This window comes from Glycine max, chromosome 16, assembly GCF_000004515.6.
Source record: "Glycine max cultivar Williams 82 chromosome 16, Glycine_max_v4.0, whole genome shotgun sequence".
NCBI classification, from domain to species: domain Eukaryota; kingdom Viridiplantae; phylum Streptophyta; class Magnoliopsida; order Fabales; family Fabaceae; genus Glycine; species Glycine max.
The window spans coordinates 1,107,571-1,115,986 of NC_038252.2; positions in this window are offsets into that span (position 1 = coordinate 1,107,571).

The window sequence follows — 8,416 nt, forward strand, 5'->3', positions numbered from 1 at the left end:
AAATGAATTGAGTAGAGGGAAAGAGTGTAAAAATAAAGTGACATATATGATAAATGATAATCATCAAACACACGAATAGTAGTGTTAATTTTTTTAAAAATTTAACTAATAATTTTATGTTCGATTCATAATATCTAATTGTCTTAAATATTTAAATTGAAATTATTATTTACTTGATTTTATATTTATTTTCTGTGGATGATACTTATGATATATTTAATTAAAATAAATTATTTGTGTGAAGACACACAAATATAATTATTAACTTATGTAAATTTATATTTAATACCAGTAGTGTATATTTGAAGAGTTATACCACTAATGGATGTATAATGATTTATAAATGTGTTATTTGATATTAATTTTTATTATGTTCATTATTGATTTCATCATTTATTTAATATTTTTTTATAAAAAAAGTAAAACTAAAACTCTAAACTAATCCAACCAAAACAATTTTAGATTGGATTGAATTATATTATATTTAAATTTGAAACAAAATAGATTGGATGATGAATTAAGAAAATTGAAGTGAATAAATCGTATGAATTTTGTATAACACTATTAACAGTCGCAGGTAGCAAGCGTACTAGTTAGGGTTGCTGAAAAGGTTTTGAAAATGAAAGATAATTACGGGTGGAGAGATAATGAAAGCGATAAATGATATAAGTTCTTTTTATAGAAAGAAAAGGAGAGGTGATAATGGAAAGAAATAATTGGGAGAGAAAAGACAATGAGAGAGATGATTTTTTATTTTTACGAATTTAAAAAATAAATTATTTTTATAATAATAATAAATAAATAAATTAGTATAATAACACTCTTAACATGTACATGCATTGCATTCACATTTTAGAAAAACCTGTGAAATTAATAGCTTATTTTTTTTTTAAAAAAAAGATAAAATAAAAATTGTTTGATACGAATATTTTAAATTTTAAAAAGTAATATATCTATTTTCAATTTTTAAAATAAAAAACAAAATATCTTTAAACTGTTTTGATTTTTTACTTGTACTTTTTTATTACTTATTTTCTTCCCTGTTTTATTTCATCCCCCCACCTTCTAATTATTCTCTAAAAAATAATTCTAATTTTTTTTATAAAATAATTTTAAAAAACAAAAATACAATCAAATACATCCTTATTTTTCCTTTAAGAAATTATTTCATGTTCAAATTAAGTTTTCTCAATGCTGCGGGCCAGCAAAGATACAACAGTTTCTGAGTAGAAAATAACTAGCAAGTTCGATCACATGGATTATGGAACGAACATGGAAGAAGTCCATGTCGTGATTGATGCTAATCAATGAGTCTTTTCAAACCTAAGAAGTTCAAATTTGTAGAGTAAATATTTGATTTCATTTTTAATTCTCATACTATGAATTTTAGCTGAATAAAAAAAACACTATTAATTTTAGTCTCTTTAATTTTAATTACTCACATCTAATTTTTATATTTTCAAATTGTCGAAATTAAGTTTTTCATCCCGAAATCTCAACTAATAATTAATAGAAATGTAATAAAAATAATATATATTATTAATTTATATGTATTTACTAAGAAAAATATACAAACTATTTAAACAAAAACAAAAACAAAAAATGATTTTCATCTCACTTTTTTATATAAATATTTTATAAATGTTTTCTTTATTAAATCATATAAATTAGTTTTACCTTGCCTATTTTTTCTATTAAATACAAATTTAAGATGGGAAATTTATTTCAATCATTAAAAAACTATATATAAATGAAATATAATAATTAAAGTTGTTCTTACAAACTTTTTGGGAAATCCTTTTTAATTTCACAACCTAAGAGAGTCATTGAGTACGGGTGTATGATGACGTCATTTTCTTGCTTAATGGTGTTCTTAACTTCCTGTGTATTATTAGAGTCTCTAATTAAAATATTTTTTCATAAGATATTTTTTTAAATTTTTTAAATATTTTTTTATACATTCATACTAAATTATTCATTCTCCATATATTAATATAAAATAAAAAAATTGTTATTCTGAAATGATAATTAATGGGTAAATTTAATATGATTAACAAAGAATATTTCCTAATGCTCCTTACTTAACGGGTTATTTATTTTTAAACATAATTGTTTTATTTTTTTTATTATTAAAGATCATCTACGTGTTATAATGAATTACTTAACATTAAATTTTGGTTGCTTACTAGTAAAATAATATTTTCTTATTTTTTAAGGATCATTTAAAAGAAATAATTGATCAGTTACTTAAAATTATACTATGAAACAAAATATATATAAATTATTTAACTAGAGGTGACATTATAAAAATCAATTAATATTTAAAATAAACAAATCAAAATGAATTACATAAATTACACCTATTAAAAATGCTGTAAATGAGAAAGTTGGTTAATTCGGGGATGGAGTGATTGATAGATCATTAGGTTGGATAATTGATGGCGGGTTGTTGTAGTGGTGTCTGTTGAAATTGTTGTGTAGATGAGATTTTTTCTTCCTAATGAATGTTACTGGATTTGTGGCATGTTTGCTTACTACAAGGATAAAGATATGGAACAATTGAGTCAAATTATGCCGGATTGGTTTAGTTATTTTTTGTTTTTATTTTAATTAAAAATAGAAAATAGTATTAAAAATGTGTTTGGTTAGATTTTTATTTTTAGTGAAATATTTTTTAAACAAATTAAAAACAGAAAACAAATGCGATGACAAAAAATATAATTTTAAGCAAATTTAAAAATGCATCTCCTTTAAAAACACATTTTTAATGTTTTCATCTTAAAAACAAAAAATAAAAAATTAAACTAAATATATTTTTTAAATTTTAATCTTTTAAAAATAAAAATAATTTTTAAAAAATATAAATATAAACCAAACACATCTAATAATTTTTGTTTTCTTATTGTTGAAATGAATGACAAATTAAAGCACAGTAGTAATTGAAATGCAGGAAAAGGATTAGCTTTTCTCACAGAATGAAGCAATGTAGCGACATCTCTAGAGGTGTGCCCGTCGACAAGCACGAGTCTCCATGCCCAACAGTATTTTTTTCCCTTAAAAAAATAAATCGTTTTACAAAATCAATACTACATTAATTTTTTTCCCTCAAAATTATCCTCCATCAATATTTTATGCATTAATACATTATTCTTTTTAATTCTCCTGAATTCTTTTTCCTAGGTCACTAATATTTACTCATGTATTTATACGATTGACTAATTCCAAAAATCATTTGCTTTTTCACATGCAACATAACATATGATACAATGGAATTAGATGAGTAAAAGTATATTATAATTTTAAACGACTTATATATTTTGAGAAGGGAAAAGGTATTTGAGATAAGAAAAAAATGTGTTATATGAAGATTAATTAAAACCATGAGAATTTTGAATCATCTATTAACTTTTCCAAATTTGGTGGAACCCAGAAAAAAGTTTGATCTTGGCATGCATATTGGCCTAGTGACCTATTGGGGCCTTCTTGGGCGACCATTGTTGTTCAGCAAGTGTCATCACTCATCACGGGCATCTATAGGAAGTGAAGCTTCTAGGGCGTGTATTAAAAACATCAAAGACTCGTAGTTTCTATCATACAGTACCTATCAATATGATGTGCGTTATATATATTTTTTATTATTTGCTTGTAGTAAGTCTCGTTTTTATGTTATGTTTTTTTGTTTTTCACAAATTATGCTTTACATCTATGGTGTACCTTAATTAATAGGCGGTGTTGTACGTGTTTCCGAAAAAATGTGCAAGCTGTTGTTTTTCTTTCCGTCTCCAATCTTGATGATCTTAACTAAAGTTATGGTGGGGGACCAAAAATTAAACAAGCTTCTTTTTTCTTCTTCTGTATCCCCCCCTGAATTTGAAACACTTGGACAGAAGAAAATCCAAATTCAACTCTCTTTGTCTAAACAGTGAAAGGATAATTTGGATTTTATATTACTTTATTTGTAGTGAAAAAAAGGTTAATCAGCGGGGAAAAGCCAAAATATGTTATCGTGCACGGGAAAGTGAACCATATCTAACAAAGAGACACCCAAGTTCATCTCCTCTTTGCCTGTATAGTGAAAGGAGAATTTGGATTTATATCACTCTTTTGCGGTATATGGATTGATCCAATGAGAAATAAAGGCCAAAATATATTACCATGTAGGAAAAAGTGACCCATATCTTACATGAGAGGAAGAGAAAGTTTTCTAATTCTAAGTGTCTTGGTTTAGACTTGATTTGAGGCCCCACGACCATGTTCAAGAGGTAAAAAGAAATCACCAAAATAGAGATCTGAAAGAGAAAGATGGTAAAAATATACAATATATCGGGTGCTTAAATTTGAGAAAACATGTGGGGTTTGCAATATGCTAATAAATACTTTAAAATAAAGAAATTGAAATAAATTAGTAATAAAAATAATATAGTATACTTAATATATAAGAATCCAAAAATAATAGTAGTATTTATTTACAGAAAGAAAATTATTTACTACTACTAGCATTCATTAATTAAGTACGGACTAATTAAGATAATTGAATAAAAAAAACAGTGGGAACAGCCTGTTTTAAATAAAGAAGTTTCTCAATCTCTTAGTACTCTTTATCTTGTTTCTTGCTGCTACCTTCAATTATTGCCTTGTAATCTTTACTAACTTCTGCCAATCAACCACACGTTTTAAGAGTCATCATAGCAAAGTTTATCGGTGAAAAAAGATGAGTTGTTTCTTCAATAAGAGTCAGACAAATATTTATATTTAAACCAACCTTTTGCATCATTCAAAATGTAGCACCGTAAAATATTAGTTAGGTGCGATACCTGCATATTCAATCACTTTTAAGTCTGTCTCTGGATCGATAAACAATTAATACCCCACAAGAGCATAGGGCATGTACGTGTTTAAGTGCTTAACCTGTGCGTTTATATGGGTTTGGCCCGCAAACCAAACGAATTAAGACAAGTTAAATTTTTGGTTTATTTAAATGTAGATTTATTTAGTCTATTTTTGTTTAACTGGAATGTTACACGGGTGGGGTCGATGGGTTATGGGCCAAAATATTAATTATTATTTTAAGACTACTTAGTGTGTATGGTTGAGATTATTACTATGTATTTGGATAATTCAGTACTTAGTATTTGTTTGCTTTACTCAGGTGGTTGAAATATTAAGGACACGTGTGTCTTAATTTGATTTCCTTACATTCATTTAAAAGATTGACAAAAATGACCTTTTATGAATAATAAACGACCATTCTTAAGTATGAATTAGTAAATAAAAAAGCATGATTGATTATCTAGATTATTTTAAAAAATAGTAATTAATTTAAAACATTGAAGATATGAAATATTTATATTTTCTTTAAAAAAATTAATTTTACAGCTTATTATTTAAAGGTGCACCTGCTAAAATATGTTTATATTTTATTGATCTGAATTTACTTGAAATAGAAATAGTATATTATATTTAATGAATATAATTATGAGTAGTGTTATATTTTTTATAATAATTTTAAAAATATTAAAAAATATAAAAGATGTACATATATAACTAATATGCACTGATTTTGACTCATCAGTCATCACCTATTCATGATAGTAGCGATAGCCGGGTAATTCAAGTTGAACTTGGACAACCCAATGTCGCAGAATTTTTTGGTGGGAGAAAGTAAAACAACAAAAAGCCCAATATGCCTAACATACACCTTTGTCACCAATTTTGGGGTGATGCTTCTTACACCCCATAAAAATCAAGCAGAGTCTCTTTTACATTATGAAAAAAAAGTAATCCGAAATATAAAGAGGGGTTTAGGGGATACAGGAAGAAATGCCCCCATTTTTAATGAATAAGTTCAAGATTTTTTTTGTCCCATTTTATTTGTTATTTTTGAAATATTCTTTATTTTAACTTTTTTTGTCACTTTTGAATGTTGAAAATGTATTAATTAGTTTTTACTTTTTTTTAGAATATCCTTATTTATTGATATTTAAAGCTCTCATATATTAATGGATTCTTTTTATTTTTTACCTAATTACTATTGTAATAATTAAGATTAAAGGATAAATAAAATGAGATGAAAAGAGTACTGAATTAGCATTTCTGAACAATAATTCTGTATTTCGTTATCTTAAGAATAATGATTAATAACAAAAGTATAATATGATATGCGTTTTAAGATAGTTATTGCAACCGCATAAAAAAAGATAATTATTGTGAAAGTTGATAAATTTATAATGCATTATAATCTGTGATTGATTGATACTATAAAACTATTTTACATTTTGACTGTATGAGCTATTTTCTTAATAAATAAACATAGCCTTTTATTACAAATTAGTGTAAATAGTTCATATAATAATTGTACAAAGATTTTTTTTACAATTTTATCAAATAAAAAATTATAATGTACATGTTTCTTGATTTTTATAATAATTTTTTCAAAAGTTATATCTACCATCAATGGTGGAGCTTGAATAATTATTTTGATGCTGATGAAGTTCCCTCCATATCCAAATAAATTATTTTCATAAGCAAAACATTTTGTGTGTATGCATGATATCTATCTATATTTATTGTTAAGATTTGTATGTAATTTTATTTTTAATTTCCATTTTAAATAAAAAAATTGTAGAAGATTTAGATAGTTTTTTGTTTGAGGAGAAATATTCCAGTAGTTAAAATCAATATCAAATAATTCGTTTTTTATTTGATTTTCCTTTATTTTCTCCTCATATTTGTTTTGTTAACAGCGTTTGAAAATGTGCAACGCAAATAGTAAATTAATGTTTATTTTTATATAAATAATATTCATAATAAATTTTATCATCCAAGATAGACACCAATAACTAACCACTTATCAATGAGAATGATCACTTAAAATTAATACTGTTTCTAGACTCTCAATTATTCATCTATTCATGGGTAATGATGATTTCAACATCATTAATCAGAAGTATTTTAGTCTAAAATTTTATCAATTAATATTTCTAAATGGACATGCATTAATCTTTAAACATTTATAGTTTTGAAACGAAAAAAGTAATATTTTTTATTGGCCATAATATTAACAAAAGTTGTAGAAACATATAACGTGAGTATTCTCTTCTAACACGATCAAATTCATATCAAAATTAGGATTCAAACATTGAATTATTGAATTAAGGAATATAAATGACTTCTATGTTAATAGTTATTAATACACGTTTTTAAAAATGTTTATACATATTTCATGCAAATCACAGAGAAATCATTTAATAATATTTCAAATACACTTATTTTCAAATAATCAGACTAAGCTCTGTTTATACCTGAACCTAGTCCAAATTTGAACATATCCTTCTGAGGAATAAAATATAAAATGACATACACCAAATTTTATCCTTAAAGGACCAAGAGTATATTATACAGCCAGATTCAGTCAAAACCTCAAATGACGACAACCATATATAGCAGAGTTCATGAAACGCTACATCAACTTATCAAATTAAAAGATAAAAATAAAATAAAAAGTATTGTCATCTACAAGGTGTGGTTCACTAACAACATACAGTATACTACTAGCACTGCACAGGCATAGCAAAATTCATTGCCACATATGCAAAGATGTTGATCGCAAATTAGCCAGTGGAACACGATAACAGTGAGCCAGCACAAAAATAAATAAATTTGTTTGTTGCATTTAAATTATGCTAATAAAGTAATAATCTCATCAATAAATTGAAATTATCACTCTGCAAACAAATATTGTTACGATTCATAACAAAAGAAGATTTGTTTGAAACATGTAACATCACAAACCTGCAAGTAATATGTCAACATCCATCAATTTTTTCCACGTAGAGATTGCATTTTGGACATCTTGTCCAACATTTGTTCTTAGCAAGTTCCATAAGCATTAGATCTTCCCTTTCACTCTCATTCTGCTTCAAGCTCTGAAACTTATTACAATCTATTTCTGCATGCCATATATGAAACCTTGCACTGTGCACAAAGAAGTCTTTTACAATGTGCTCATTCCGAAACAGCCACAACTTCCTCAGCATCACGTATCAACATAGCCCAGCAAACCTTAAAAGGGCAATTAATAAAACTTTTGTGATTCAAGCACAGAATTCTCACAAAGGGCATTTCCCCATCGATCAAACTCATCCTTTGGTATATTTGAACGACAGTGATGAGGCTATATATCCACCCTGCATTGCGGGTGACGGCATTTCACCATTGATATATTCTCCTGAATCTTTGCAGCGACATGTGTTCCATGCAATCATCACAAAAAGAGTGAAAACAGTTTTGGTTCATGAAGATCTCGGCGTCAGGTTTGGCTCTATGCATGATTTTAAATTGTAGTTGACAATAAATGTGATTAATGCGGCCACTAATTTTTTTCAAAAGCAAGAGTTTATGACGTTCTTTTTCTCTC